This window comes from Ambystoma mexicanum, chromosome 9 (assembly GCF_040938575.1).
Source record: "Ambystoma mexicanum isolate Mex_15411 chromosome 9, UKY_AmexF1_1, whole genome shotgun sequence".
NCBI lineage: Eukaryota > Metazoa > Chordata > Amphibia > Caudata > Ambystomatidae > Ambystoma > Ambystoma mexicanum.
Window position 1 is genome coordinate 490,720,120 of NC_090931.1, and position 16,383 is coordinate 490,736,502.

Consider the following 16,383-nt stretch of genomic DNA (forward strand, 5'->3'; position numbering starts at 1 on the left):
AAGCTGTATGCTCTGCAAATTTTCATTTACCCATATTACTAATTGTAATGTGCAAACTGTTATTCTCTTCATTCATTCTGTTATTTGTGTAACCACTGCCACCTATTTATCCACATTTCAACCATAATAGCATATCATGCATTATAGTGCGTAGGATGTACATACAATTTCCTTTCTATATATTCTGGTCATTTTACATACAATCTATCATTTGATCTTCCTTTAGAAATGATTACAATTGTAATCAGACACAACACACACAGCTGTCTAACAAAGTGTCATTTCATGTTATAAGATGAGAGAAATAACAGTATGATTGTAAATGGCAACAGCCATATTCAAATGCATACAATTAAGTTTCCTGTTCTGTGTTGTGATATGGGTAAATGAAAACTTGTAAAACACACACCATTAAAGTGTCACTTGATCATAGGAGATCAAAGAAATGACAGCATGACATTTATACTACTTATCCAGGGTAAGTAGAAGATACCCTGCATTGTAAATACATACATTGCATGCTTTTCACCAGAGTTTCTGCCATTTACCCTGTATAAGTAGCAAGAAAATCAAACAGTTATTTCTCCTATCTCCTAACATCAAATAACAATGCCTTAAAACGCCAAGTGTGCTCTGCGTGCTTACTATTGTAATAATTTCTAAGGCAAGTTCAACTGACAGATTCTAAGTAAAATATACAGAATGCAAATAGACAAAGGAAACTGCATCTACATGCAATGCACAATTATCAGAAAGCACTATTACTGCAAAAACAAGCAAATCCATGTCTACATTAGCATGAGTGCGATTAACACACATATTTACTAACTTCTTTCTTTCACAATTGCAGTGAAGACCACTCTTCTGAAAACCAGCAGCGTCTGAAGTACGAAACAGAACTCAGAAGAAAACTACTCTTTGCTTCCAAAAAAGTAAGTGCAATACTGCCATAATGTTCTAACTGTTACTCAAACACTGTCTAATTCTAGTATTGTAGAACAAACAATTGTAATAACCCTACAGCATTAGATTCAGTATTACCGATTGCCCCTCATCAGTGCACACTTTGTATTGTCATCTGAACACCAGTATAGTTACACAAAAATACGGGAATAGCCTTCCCAACCTGAAATAACAGCCCATTGCACAATTGCACACCTCTACATACATTCCTACCATCATACTCAGAGACTCCTGCACAACGCCCACATATATTTCACAATGTCCCAACCCAGACTTTCTTTTTTTCTCCAACATACACCAAAAAATGTCTACCAAAAAGTAATGCAGAAGTAGAGCAAATCAAAATAAAAGTGTACAAAATAAGCATCCACCTCTAGCTGAATTTCTACAAAAAGTTCAAACAAAACAGCTAATACAGCCACTAAGCGAAACAAAAGCAGCTTCCAGCAAAGAAACTTTGCCTCCTATTTCAAAATGTAAAACTAAACAAAATACTGCAGGTACCACTGGTGCGAACACTGCACCTATAAATCTCGATGTAGCCACAAGTAAGCATACCAATAAAATTATTTTACAAGAAATGTTCCGACACAGAGTACTTCAGAACCTTATTAAAACAAGAGAGAAATCATGCACAAGCCTTAAAACCTACCGTATAAAATTAATCCTGGAAGCTCTTATAGACAGCACAATCCTTCTCAAAAGGAAATTATTTATTTTAGTTTAGAAACCACTAACAAAACTAACTACTAAACTACAAAAAGGACTTCTCAATAAATGGAATATCAACAAAGATAGCTTTGCAACCATTTGTGGAGGTGAGTGGAGTCACACCACCAGCACAGAACCATATTTCAATGAAGAAGCATACAAACAAAAGCAAAGAAACCCAATTACCAATTGCCCAATAGCAGTGGACGAGGGTATGAAAAACGTAATAATACAATTATGGAACAAGAAACGCTGCTCCCAAATATATCCCCAGAAAACTTAGTATCAACTCTCCATTCCACTGAAGGAATGCGTCCAGTCTACAAATGGCTGTGCACATCAATGTGTAACATAAGCAAAAAAATTGTTCTCATCTTTACGCCAGTTGCTCAATCAGTATGTGAAAGGCAAAGACAAATTGAAAATAAAAGTATTACAAACGATGGACTCCTGTCCAGTGCGAAAATACACAGGACTACAAGGACATTCATTAGCCTGCATTTCTGGACCTATTTGCAAAAGCACCTTCCACCATATCAAAATGATAGCAACACATCTTTCAATTATGATATGATGATGTGATATGATATGGCATTTGTAACGCGCCTATACACAAGTGTTTCAAGGCGCGACGAGGCAATGGAGGGGGAATGAAGGGAGGGCAGACAACGATCATACTAGGCCAGGTGTCTTTCAGATTGCGCAAGTGCATGGGATGGGTGAAGGGGAAGGTGCAGAGGGAGGGAGAAGGGAGAGTGCAGTACATGGGAATAGAATAATAACAATAAGTAAATTAACTGCCAGAAAATGGCAAGTGCAAAGGTAAGTGTAGAAATCAGGTGTCAATTGCTGGTAGTGGGACTGTTGGGATACAGAAACAGTCCCTAAGTGCGGGGATTGCCAGGCAGGCAGTGCAGGTGTGTGAGACTGGCGGGGGAGGGACCAGGGCATGATGTCCACAGACATACGATGTGCCCGCTGATTGGCTGGAGGGAAGCAGGATGTGCATCATAATTTTCGGAAATGTCCACCATTTTGAATCCGCGGATAGTGCAGTGGGAAAAGGGGCTCGAAGACATAAGTTGGGGCATCTGGTGGTGGGAAGAGGGGCTGGAAATATATGATGTATTTGTTTAGGTGGAAGAAGACAGTGGTGTGCCGCGGTGTCCGCGAATACCGTGGCAGTTCACAGATATATCCTCAGGCAAGCAACTTCTGTGGTGACTGCAGGCAGCCTTCATTAGGATAGGATAAGTCCTGAGGCAAGCAGTTTATGTGGAGATTGGAGGCAAGCTTAATTAGGGAACAGGAGTGGATTGTAGATTATATGAGGATGTTTGTAACAGTGTATTATGCTGTGTTGTGTGTGGTAAGCCCCTAGACTCTTGGATGCATGGCCAAATGCCATGCACCCAAGAGGCTGCACACTGGTTGCAAGTACTGTAATAGTATGTGTACAGCAGTGGACAGGGCCTAAGGTGGATGGCTTATTGCACCCAAGAGTCTGCCGACGGGTTTCAAGTACTGCAATAGTATGTGTACCGAAGTGGATAGGGCCTCAGGCATCTGGCCTATGTGTGTGGGTTGTAGCCAGTGTGCAGATTGTTGGGTGCATGGCTGTGTTATGTTGCAGTGGTTGTGGCCAGGGCCTAGACTCTAGGGTGCATGACTGGGGTCCGTAGGCCGTAGGCCATGCACCCAAGAGTCTAGGCCCTGGCCACAACCACCACAACATAATACAGCCATGTAGTCAACATTGTGAAAGTGGTGTATGGATTGCACATAAATGTGTACAGAATGCAATGTGCAGATTACAAAGAAGTAAGATACCACTAATGGTACACTTGTTGTTTGTATTGTTGAGGGTCTATGTAGTTTTGATATAGTATGTCTATAAAAGTGTACAGGGCCTTGGGTGGCAGGCTTATTAGAGTGAAGAGTGTGGTGACTGGTTGGACGTATTGGAAAACTATATGTATAGAAGTGGACAAGGTCTCAGGTGGTTGGCTTATGTGTGTGGGTTATAGTAGTGTACATTGTTAGATGCATGGCTGTATTATGCTGTGGTGATTGGGATGAGGTACTAGAGTCTTGGGTGCATGGCTGGAGGTGATGCACTGAACAGTGCAGGAGTTTGCCCACTGGTTCACGTATTGTAATGTTATGGGTAGAAAAGTGGACAGGGCCTGAAGCAGCTGGCTTATTGGATTGAAGAGTGTTGTGACTGGTTGTATGTACTGGAATACTGTATGTTTAGAAGTGGACAGGGCCTCCTTTAGCTAGCTGTGTGGTTTGTGGCCAGTGTACAGATTATTGGGTGCATGGGTGTGTTGTGTTGTGTTGTGTTGTGGTGATTGTGACCAGCTACTACAGTCTTGGGTGCATTGCTGGAGGTGATGAAGTCAACAGTCCAGGAGTGTGCCCACTGGGGGAAGTGTTGGAATACTATGGGCCTCATTACGAGTGTGGAGGTAGCTATGGGGCTATTAGCGCCATGCCTGCCTCCAAACTCGAGTCCGGGTTCCTTCAATGAGGAATTACCGGGCCATTCCAACCTTGGAGGACCCGGTAATTCCTCATTGAAGGAACCCATCCCCATTCCCATTCGAGCCCTCATAGGGAGGGAGCTAATAACACGCCCGTTAATAACGGGCCTGTTATTACCTCCCTGGTCCTTTAGCGGGACCCGCTAAAGGACCTTGTAATGCGGCGGTAAGGGGTTAACGGCACCGGCATCCTTACCAGCGCCGTTAACCCCTTACCGCCACACTCGGAATGAGGCCCTATGTGTTACAGAATTGGATAGGGCCTCAGGTGGATCGTTTATGTGTTTGAATTGTGGCCACTGAGCAGATTCATGCGTAGTTTACTGTATTATAATATATTGGTTGTGGGCAATTAATAGAGTCTTGAATGCAGAGACCATGCAACCAAGAGTTTGTGCATTGGTTGGAAGTACTATAATAGTATGTGAACTAAAGTGGGTAGGGCCTCAGGTGGCTGTGTTATGTTTGTGGGTTGTGGTAAGTGGGCAGATGTTTGCATGCATGGCTTTATTATGTTGCGGTGGTTGTGGCCGGGCCTAGACTCTTGGGTTCATGTGCGGAGGCCGTAGGCCATGCACCCAAGAGCCTTGGCCTTGGCCACAACCACCGCAACATAATACAGCCATGCATGCAAACATTGTGATACTGGTATATGGATTGCACAAATATGTGTTCAGAGTGCAATGTGCAGATTGAAAGGAAGTATGACACCCATTATTGTATACTTATTGTTTGTATTTGTGTGGGTCTATGCAGTTTTGATGTAGTATGTCTAGAAAAGTGTAAAGGGCCTTAGGTGGCTGGATTATTGGTTTGAAGAGTGTGCTGACTGGTTGTACTTACTGTAATACTATGGGCCTCATTACGAGTTTGTTGATCCAGCAACAACAGTACCGGACCGGCAAACTACGAGGTCTGCTTGTGGGTGCCTTTTCACCTGCCAGGTCTGACCTGGCGGGCGGACCGGCACCCGCGAGCAGAGCATGTCGGAAGCACCGGCACCTGGTGCCGGTGCATCCAACCTCCCCATTCCCACTGAGTCCAAAGGGACTCAAATGGGAATGGGGACAAATATTTTCCGGCACCCGGGAATGGGCAATTACTGTGTCCGCTGTGGCTGTAATGCCCCAGTAATGGCGCATTCCTGGGCGGCCGAGAAAAAATGTCTCCGGCGAGAGCAGCCATGCCCGTTTTACCGGCACGGCTATCGCCAGAGTCATAATGAGGCCCTATGTGTACAGAACTGGACAGGGCCTCAGGTGGTTGGGTTATGTGTGTGGGTTATGGCAGTGTATAGATTGCTGGGTGCATGGCTGTATTATGCTGTGGTGATTGTGACAAGCTATTAGAATGTTGGGTGTATGGCTGGAGGCCATGTGCCCAAGGGTTTGTGTATTGCCTGTAAGTAGTGTAATAGTATGTGTACAAAAGTGGACAGGGTGTATATCAGGTGGTTTGTTGGACTGTCTTGAGATTCTTGGGTGTGCTAGATTGTATGCAGTGGGATGTAATTGTGCTAGCTACTATAGTTTTCGGTGTATGGTTGGAGGAGATGCATATAAGAGTCCAAGAGTGTGTCCACTGGTTGAAGTACTGTAATGGTATGTGTAGAAAAGTGGATAGGGACCCAGGTGGCTTGCTTATTGGAGTAAAAGGAATAGTGCGCTCACAAATTTTATTGTACCGATCATTCGGGCAAGTCGTTATAAGCATACGTTGATCGATTGTAAACATTTTTCCTATGCATCTTACCTTAGTTTTCCTCACTTTTACACATGCGAACAACGTGTTGACCGCAGCCATCTTGTGCTAATCTTATCTGTGGATCGATCGCCCTAAGTTTAAGTGTGCCCGCAGCAATAAATCAAAACACCGGCCCCCGAAGCTTACATCAGTTGTCCCGAACGATCTGCTCCAGCTATTTCCATTATGTTAGTGGCCAGCATAGCCCAACGCGCCACGTCATCACCCACGTCTGCACAAACAGGAAGATAAACACAAGATTAACACAGACATGCTCACACAGAGCATACCTTCTCTGTCTTGCCATAAATAGCATTTGCTTAATGAATATTTCAATAATATATCAACAATAGTCTGCAATGTTGCAATTGCTCACAAAAAGCTATAAACTCTAGGAAACAAACGATTTTTTTATTTTGTGCGTAAATTGGAGTTGACAATGTTTTTTCTCATTTTGTGTCCTTGTCTTGGCATATGGCACATTAGCAAAACAATGCAATGACCGCCCTTGGTGCTCCTTGTGGGAGAAGACAAGTCTTTTTTGCATTTTTCAAAGGCGAACATTCTTCTTACATCATGAATGCTGACATGTTGCTCCTTATTGCCAGAAGCGCAGATAGACATATAGGGCTGTATCGATTGTCCCACATACTGCTGATCGAAGAAAAAACACAGTTTATGGTAATCCTCCAGTGCTGATTCCAGAATCCGTCTGTCGGCACCTGGAAACTGTGACACAGGCACTAAGGTACAAAGTTTCTGAGAACAAAACACAATAAAAATACATTTCTGCAGAAGCACAGTCTATCTTAAATAGCAGACACATCCATGAGCTATGCGGGCATAACACATGTGCTACTGATGTCATGGAACAATTAGCACACAGAAATGTAAACTGTATGTCCTTAATGCCAACCCTAGCAAGCTGTGCACAAATCAGCAAAACAATGTTGAAAAAATAAATGCAACCACTAGTGCAAATTTACTCCACAGACAATCTGGATGTGCATGGTATGACATGGTATGACATTGTAAGCCACAGCACAACTAAATACCTTAGAAAACTCTATCTCCAACACAGCTGGTTTGTGTTTAAACTGTAGAGAATGCTAAAGCGTAACCTTGATGTGGAGCAAGGTTTAGTTAATTGAGCACTTGGTACAGTTGTTGGCTTCCAGACATACCCACGTGACAGCATTCAGTTTGTCAACATTCACTTTGACAAACGTTCAGAAGTTAACAGGATAGGCTGCTCAACAGCCCAATTCCTTCTTTTCAAATGTATGCACGCAGAGAACAGTTTTCTCTGTCTCTAGCATACGCAGTCACTATTCATAAATCGCAAGGTCTAACCCTAGATCAAGCAGTGATTGACATTGGCAGCACAGTCTTTAAAGAAGGCATGAGTTGCGTAGCACTGTCACGCCTATGTACACTTGAAGTACTATTTCTAGTCAATTTTGGTGCAAGTAAAGTCAAGGCTGACATTCCTTGCATCGAAGAGTACAACCGACTACGTGCACTCTACACACCCCATAGCAAAATGTACCCTGTTCTTCAAAAAGGCAAACTTTGTAAAAGAAAACTAGTGCAAACACAACTTATACATGATCTCCCAACAGTACCACCAAAGAAATTGAAAGCAGCTGGTACTCCATCATTTACCACAACCACAGAAGGATGTACTGAAGAGGCAAACGCATACCCAACTGCACAAACAACAGGAACTACTCTTCAAAAAAACACATGGGGCCTCATTACACGGTAGGCGGTAGGGATTTAACATTACCGGTAATGGAATACCGGTAACGTTAAATCCCCATGCCAATTACGACCCGGCTCACCGCTATTAGCGGCACCGCTAAGTACGGTGCCACTAATAGTGGCCAGTCTGCATGCGCACGACCCTCCATCCCGTAAATAACGCCATGCCGCTAATAGCACACCATCACAAGCCAAGCATACATGCCAATAGGGGCATGATAAAGCCCCCAAAATCCCTTACCGCCATGGCGCTAATACCGGAATCGCGAACCACCCGTTAAGAGAATGGAGCAGTGTTCCCACCTACCACAGGTGGACACAATCAGTACAGGTGGAGGCAATGGAGACTGTGGCAGCACAAAAGGAGCACACCACACCCCTTCACACACCCCTTCCCACACCAAGATGGTCCCAATACTAGCAGCATTACATGGGCTGGAGGACATGATTGCAGTGCAGCAGCAGCAACAACAGGCAGCACAGAGGAGTCGCAGGAGAAGGAGGAGGGCAAGACAGGCACAGCAAGCACCACCACGGCACCTAATCATACCACAGAGACAGCCACCAATCCCCAGGATCAGAGCCAGTCCATTTAACCTAACCCCTGAGCAGATACACACCCTGTACCGTCTGGACCGGGATACCATCACCAGCATCGTGGACATGATACATGATGACATTGTGAGCCTCATAGACATCAGAACTGCCATCCCCCCTCTACTAAAGGTGGTGACCGTGTTCCACTTCCTGGCCACAGGCACCTACCAACATACAGTGGGGCACATGCATGGCATCTCACAACCAGTATTCTCACGCACGCTGAACCAGGTACTCGATGCCCTCCTGAGGCATGCACCTGAACACATATTCATGCCACAGACTGCCCATGAGATCTCCAACACCAAAGTTGGCTTCTATTCACTGGAAGGTATCCCAAGTTGCATTGGGACCATTGACTGTACCCATGTGGAATTGGTGGTCCCACATCACAATGAAGTTGTCTACCGAAACAGGAAGCAATTCCACTCCATCAATGTCCAAATGGTATGTGACGCAAACAAGATAATCACACATTGTTGTGCCCAATTTCCCGGATCAACCCATGATTCCATGGTCCTGCGGAACTCAACCATCCCACGCTACATGGAGCGACAAGCCGGACAACGTTTGTGGCTACTTGGTGAGTAGCAGGGCAAGCACATGGCAGTGTGATTGGGGGGAGATACATACTCCAACTGGGTGTGATTGGAGGGGGAGATACATACTCCAGCTGGGTGTGATGGGGGGGGAGATACATACTCCAACTGGGTGTAGCTTGTCATCCGTAGGACAAATGCACATACACATGTATGCCAATGTCCATCTGGGAAGGCTGCAATCTACCTGAGATGAACCGACATGCAAATATAAGCTACACAACATAGCGAAAAATCATCTAGGTCTAGAAACATCAAACATCCATCCACATCCACATTGCACAACATTCAACACCACAAAATATACAAGTCTCCTACATGCCGTCGAGAAAGTCATACAGAATCAGCGCTGCACAACCACAATAATGCAATGTGCCCTTGAGTGCATGCAAAGGGATAACCCCTACCCATAGCATTGTATCACGCACCTATAGCACCACTGAAGTGATGCCTCTCAGCATGGCAACATAAATGTTTGAATGGCAGTACACTAGTAGTGTGGTACCAATTCTGCCTGGGCCCAGGGACATGTAAGATCGGGCCTCACCCAGGACATGTCAATTACTTTAGGAGGCATTAATGGGGCATGTTCACTTTCAGGGTCGAGCTCAACTTTGCACATTGCAGTCACACAGATCGTCTGCATGCATGCTGTTAATTGTGGACTTCAATCACAATGCAAAGTCAATTTGTGTGATATGAACATGCCGCTCTTGAGGTGAACAGTAACCAGACCCCATTCGCCCCCCCATACAGGTGATGCCGGCTATCCCCTGAAGAGGTGGCTGCTTACCCCTGTACGGAACCCACAGAACAGGCACGAAGAGGACTACAATCGTGCACATACCCGTACCCGCGTCGTGATCGAGCAGACTTTTGGCATTTTGAAAACACGGTTTAGGTGCATTAGCAGGTCTGGTGGCACTCTCCTGTATGGCCATGAGAAGGTGGCCAAGATCACCATGGCATGTGTCATGCTGCACAATATGTGTATCAGACGGAATGTGCCACTGCCCCCTGACTTAGAAATATAAGCACCTGATGAGGATGATGATGGTGATGAGGACGGAGTTGACGGGGATGCAGGTCATGCAAGATGGGATGGCCAGGAGGGACGTGCTGTGAGACAGCATCTGATCAACCAAATATTTTGAGTTACATTTTTTCTTTTTGTAGGAATGGATATGGGTAGTAATGCACTGGTGTCTGTTTGGAAGCGCACAATGGACCCTGTCGCCAATAAAGTACACATACACAATGAAGAAGTCCAAGCCTGTGTATGGATCAAATACCAGTGTATTAAGAAATGTAAAGATGTAAGAGTGCATGTCCCCAAACATCCCACCACCCTTCGCCCCTCCCCCCCACAACAGCCCAAAAACACCCTTCCCACCACCCCCCACAACAGCCCAAAAACACCCTTCCCCCCAACCCCCACAACAGCCCAAAAACACCCTTCCCCCCACCCCCACAACAGTTCCTTATGTGTCTGGCACAATGTTGTGGTCCAGCTATACACGTGGAAGCTTGACCATGCATTCCCTTTTTGCCATTGCCACCACCAGCATTAGGAGACTGGCTAGAAGTGCGCCTGGTGGTGCATGAGGAGCGGCGGAGGGGGCTTGTCTGCCTCGAACTGGCGGATGAGGAAGTGGCTGACTGTCCTGGTGGTGGTGGTGGTGGGAACTGGCGGTCCGTGTGAGGACCTCACTAAGTTGCACAATCTCCCCACACAGCCTGTTTGTACAGGCCTCCATCGCCTCCCTGGAGTGCCTGGCTGTCTCGGTAATCTCCGCCCTGAGACGGGCAGCCTCCTCCACATGCTGCCCAACCAGCACAGTTATGTCCTCTTGGCGCTGGCTGATGCTGGCCAGGTCGAGGACACTGTTGCGTTCTGGTGGTGTGGCTGCTGCGCCTTCTGATGCAACCAGGACAACAGGTGAAGCAAACGGTGGGCTACTGAAACCTCCCATGTTGTCCTCGCCATGGACACTGGACCCAGGTGTCTGCTGTGGTGATGGCTCAGGGATTCCAGGGGGGGTTGGGGTGTGCATCTCCATTTGGAAATCTGTCGTATCCTCCACATCTGAGAGTGGTGCAGTGGCTGCTGCCTCTCCTGTGGAACTAGTTGCAGCTGAGGGTGGGCCCTCCGTGGCTGGGATCTGTGGTGGTGGGTTCACCTCAGGAGGTGGGGCAGTTGTTGGTGGTTTGGACAGTTGCATCTTGGCAGTGGCGCTCCACGGATGTTTGCCACTCTGCATGTGGACTCTTCTACCTTTGCCCCTTGATGTCGTGGGGGTGTCCTCTGTGTCCTGTGCCCTTGATTTTTTACTCGCAGGGGGTGCCTGAGATGCAGTGCCAGTATCCTCACTGTCTGTATGTGAGCCTGTCGGGGACAAAGAGGGGGATGGCATTGGTTACGGTTCTAGGTACTTAATGCAGTATACATAAATAATACAGTTGTGGGCATTTGGACTTCATTGGTAAGGATGCAGGTGATGTGTCAGTTCAGTGGCTCATCCATGCATGGTTGTGTGTGGCACTTGTCTCTGGTGATGTGTGCGTGTGTGTGTTTGGGTTTGACACTGACATGGCCAGGGTTGTATGCATGTGTGGATGTTTGGGAATCCATGAGGTGATTCGGGGCTCACATTTGGGGGGACCTGAAGATTCACAGTGCATACTTTCATGTGTACACTCACCTCCATCTAAAGTGGTTGCCACGCCATGCTCCATTGCCCCGACTCCCTCTATTGATTCCACTCCAATGAGGTTGGCGCAGGTCTCTTCCCACTCCTTTAATTTAATGGGCGAATCAGATCCACCTGCTTTGGCAATGTTGTGGTTTGCAGACAGGATGCTTCTGACCCGGAGGCGGAGATCATCCCACCGCTTCCTGCACTCACGCACTTTGCAGGTGGTGGTGCCCACAGCACTCACTTTCAAGGCAACCTCTGCATGTCGCTCGCAAAGACCAGAGCAGCATTAGCAGCAAGGGTCTGTGTGAGCATTATTAGCTCCTCCGTGGTAAACTTTTCCTTGAGCTGCCGGTACGTGGTTTTTTTAACAGCCTTAGGCATGTCGAGGGTGTCCCTGTGGATTTCCAATTGCAAACAACTCAAAACAGGTCCAGGGGGCAGAGGATGGCAATGGATTGTGTTTTTAAAGATGGCCACCGTGCTCCTTCCCGTTCCTGTGCGATGACGCTATTTCCGGTTCCGCAATTTAACGGTCAACGCTAATAGTGGTGACCACTATTTGCATGTAGTGTGAGGGCGTAGGTGCTATCTGCACTTTCGTCAAAGCCGGTAAGGGACTTTTTGGCGACTTTAGCGGTATGGCGGTAGGGTCATTACCGGCATGGCGCTATGCTCGTGTCCGCATACTCGTAATGGTACGCTATTAGCGCCCTCTTGCAAGGGGGACACGTTAATAGCGCCACGCCGGTAATTTGCGATTTTTAGTGCACAACGTGCAATGAGGCCCATGGACTTCCATCAAATGAGTCAGAAACAGAACTGTCTGGTCCATTCAAATTTTCCAACACAAATTGTGTAAATTGCTATGCAAATGTAGCACCAATGTTCTATTCCAATTGCCAACAATTGTTGAAAATATTTACTTAAACGGCGCAGACCAGTTGTGTTTGCAAATGCTACTCCTTCACAGAAATGCAACAAACAATACTGAGAACTCTTACAGTGTCTCAGGAATAAGGCAGGAATTGGACTACTGTGAGGGAATGGTGAGATTCACTATAACCACACAAGAAGATCCACAAGAATTTCTAATTACTTACTGCAAGTACTTGAAAGCAAAAACATACCTATAAATGAAATCTTACAGATTTCATACACTTGGAAACATACATGCACTGTCTGCAGCCATGTGCTGCAGGAACAAGTCCCTAACGAGTGATTTGTGTATGTATCTATACCCAACTGTGAATCCATTCCATGTCAGCAGCTGGTACAACATGCAAACCATGACATATTATGTACTACTTGCAATTCAGACAATCGTGCCAACTTACAGATACAATCACATAGCCAATACGTAATAGTAATGCTTTTACAATACAATGCAGATAGTACCAAAAACAATTACAACCTTACGAGCTTCACACACGGGCAAGTATCACTTGGCAAGAAAACCTTCACAACAGTAGGCATAATCTACCATACGGGCGATACAATCAGTGCAGTTCACTATACTGCGTACATTAAAAAGAAATGTTTGGGGTTTGAATGCAATGATACTTCCATTACTCTAAAGCAGAGATTACCAGCAAATCTTGCAAATGCCTACTTAATATTCTTGAAACCAAAATGTACTCACTGATCTACAAAAGTAGCATAACCTACTGCTCAATACCCACCATCACATATGTATTTGCAAAAGGAAAATAACATCCTACCCTGTCAAACTGGACCAACTTAGCATACAGCAACTGGCCCATAAAAACATCAGTTGCACTGCTATTTAGTTTTTTTCCGCAATGAGCCAATGATTATAGTCACAGAAACACTAATATTGTTTCCCACATAGTACTTAAAAATAAAAAGTTTGAGTATGAGGGTATACAAACTGTCCTCAATGACCTGTGAAACCACCAACTGGTAGAATAAAGCAACAGCTGTCTAACAATGCCCATACCAATGCAAGAAATATGCAACTACATGTAACTACACCCATAGTACTGCAAAGGCACTTCACAATAGTGAAAAATGTAAATCCACCAAAAAGAATGAACGTGCTTGAAGACATACCCTGCAAAACTGAGAAACTGTAAACAGTTAGTATACGCCAACTCGTATCTAACTGCAACCATAATACTACAATATTACTTCCCATTACTACGCAATTGAAAATCCACCAGAAAAAATGAAAGTTTATCTGAGGAAATCCTTCAATACCTATTAAGTATAAACAGCCAGAATACACCAACTGGTATCTCACGGCACCCACAGTACTACACTATTACTTCCAGCGGCCAAACTGCCAAAATAAACCTTCAGCAATCACAGTGCTACAAATGTAGCTTAAACAACTTTCAAACTAGCTGCAGTTAGAATGCATCAACAGGTATCTAGCTGCCCCCACAATCCTGCAATATTAGTGTGCAATACCTCAGTACTTGGAACAAAACATCAGCAAGCAAACGCATAAACAAATACTGCTAAAAAGAGGAAACTGATAAACAGAATATACCAACTGGAATCTAACTGCAACCATAGTACCACCACTTCCAAAAGGAAAATCATACACCATTTCAATTACTCCTACTGCAACAGCGCTTATAACCAGAATACCACATAGATATGCACCTTAAACATTCCTGTTAGTTGTGCACACGTCAATGAAACAGAGTGTGCCACATAACAAAAAATGAACATAGAAAGTTTCTTTTTTATCCTGCATGGATTTGTTTCCCCACAGACACAATGCTTATGCAAACAAACACAGGAACTGAGCACATGGCACAGTACACTTGTATAAAGCATACTACTTGCAAAGTACTAATTATGAGGGTCCACAAAGTACATAAATGTCTGCAATGTAATACAATACGACATTATGAAGTACCTACCTTAACATGTTATGTTTTCTTTTATCATAGACAATGAAACAACGATTTCTCCTGCATTTCCACATGACACAATATTCAAATAGGCTATTGACACTTGAACAGTATTCTGTATTGCGTTCAGAAAAGGTGCACAGTGCCTCAACAATACATAGAGTGAGTATACAATTATTGGTGTCATGCTTCTTTGTAATCTGCAAATTGCATTTTATACACATATTTGTGCAATCCATATGCCAGTGTTACAATCTTGAGTGCATGCCATATTATGCTGCAGTGGCTGTGGTCATGCACTCAAGAGTCTAGGGCCTGGCCACAACCACCGCAACATAATACAGCGATGCATGCAAACATCTGCCCACTGACCACAACCCACACACATAACGCAGCCGCCTGAGGCCCTATCCACTTCAGTTGACATACTGTTACATTACTTCCAGCCAGTGGTCAGACTCTTGGGTGCAGGGCATCCAGCCATGCACCCAAGACTCTACAGACTGCCCACAACCAATACAGCATAATACAGTGAAGTACCTAAGAATCTGCCCAGTGTACACAACCCACACACATAAGGCATCCACCTAAACCATGTCCACTTCAGTTCACATACTATTACATTACTTGCACCCACTGCACAGACTATGATACACCCACAAATCTCAGGGAAGTACAACAAGCCACCTGCCACACATCCTGCTGTCCACTTCTGTACACATACTATTACACTACTTGCAGCCAGTGGGCAGATTTGTGGGTGCCATGCACCCAAGAATCTAGTAGCAGGTCACAATCACGACAGCATAATACAGCCATGGACCCAACAATCTGTACACTGGGCACAACTCACACACATAAGCCAGTTGCCTGAGACCCTATTCACTTCTGTACACATAGTATTCCAGTACATGCAACCAGTCAGCACACTCCTGGGTGCAAAAAGCCAGCTGCCCATGCACCCAATAATCTACCCAGTGGCCACAACCCTCGGGGCAGTCCAATAAGCCAGCTGCCATGCACACTGTCCACTTCTGTACACATACTATTACACTACTTGCAGCCACAGGGCAGACTGCATGCACCCAAGACTCTAGTAGCTGGCCACAATTACCACAGCATCATACCACCATGCACCCAAGAATCAGCCCAGTGGCCACAACCCTCAGGGCAGTGCAATAAGCCATCTGCCACACACCCTATCCACTTGTGTGCACAGACTATTACACTACTTGCAGCCAGTGAGCAGACTCTTGGGTGCATGCACCCAGGATTCTAGTAGCTGGTCACAATCACCACAGCATAATAAAGCCATGCACCCAACCCTCTGTACACTGGGTATAACCTACACACATATGCCAGCCTCCTGAGGCCCTGTGCACTTCTCTACACATACTATTACACTACTTACAGCCAGTGGGCAGATGCAATAAAGACAATATGTGCCCACAGTGCCACAATATTTACTTCTGGTATTGCCACTTCAACGGAATTCTACACTGCGTTCAAAAAAGGTGTACAGTGCCTCAACAATTTACACAGTGACTATACAATTATTGGTGTCATGCTTCTTTGTAATTAGTAAATTGCACTTCTATACACATATTTGTTCAATCCATTTGCCAGTGTCACATTCTTGAGTGCATAGCCGTATTATGCTGCAGTGGTTGTGGCCCGGCCCTACACTCTTGTGTGTATAGCCTCTGGCCATACACCCGAGAGTCTAGGACCTGGCCACAACCACTGCAGTATAATACAGCCTATACAAACATCCTTATATCCTATATTTCACTCCCCTACCCATATGAAGCATTCCTTATTTGCAGTCAGTGGGCAGACTCTTGGGTGCATGGCCTGTGGCCATGCACCCAAGAGTCTA

At 45.3% G+C, this 16,383-nt stretch overlaps 1 protein-coding gene across 13 annotated transcripts in view; it reads right to left on the reverse strand.

The window, feature by feature from the left end:
• PITPNM3 (PITPNM family member 3) overlaps positions 1-16,383 on the reverse strand; it is a 6,156,742-nt gene that overhangs the window by 4,688,297 nt on the left and 1,452,062 nt on the right. Inside the window, exon 1 of one of the 13 annotated variants that reach the window (XM_069615049.1) lies at positions 6,111-6,174. The exons of the other annotated variants lie outside the window; for them this stretch is intronic. The gene's annotated coding sequence lies outside the window, so the exon portion shown is untranslated. Of the gene's footprint in view, positions 1-6,110; positions 6,175-16,383 lie in introns of those variants that run through there. 13 annotated transcript variants of the gene reach the window in all.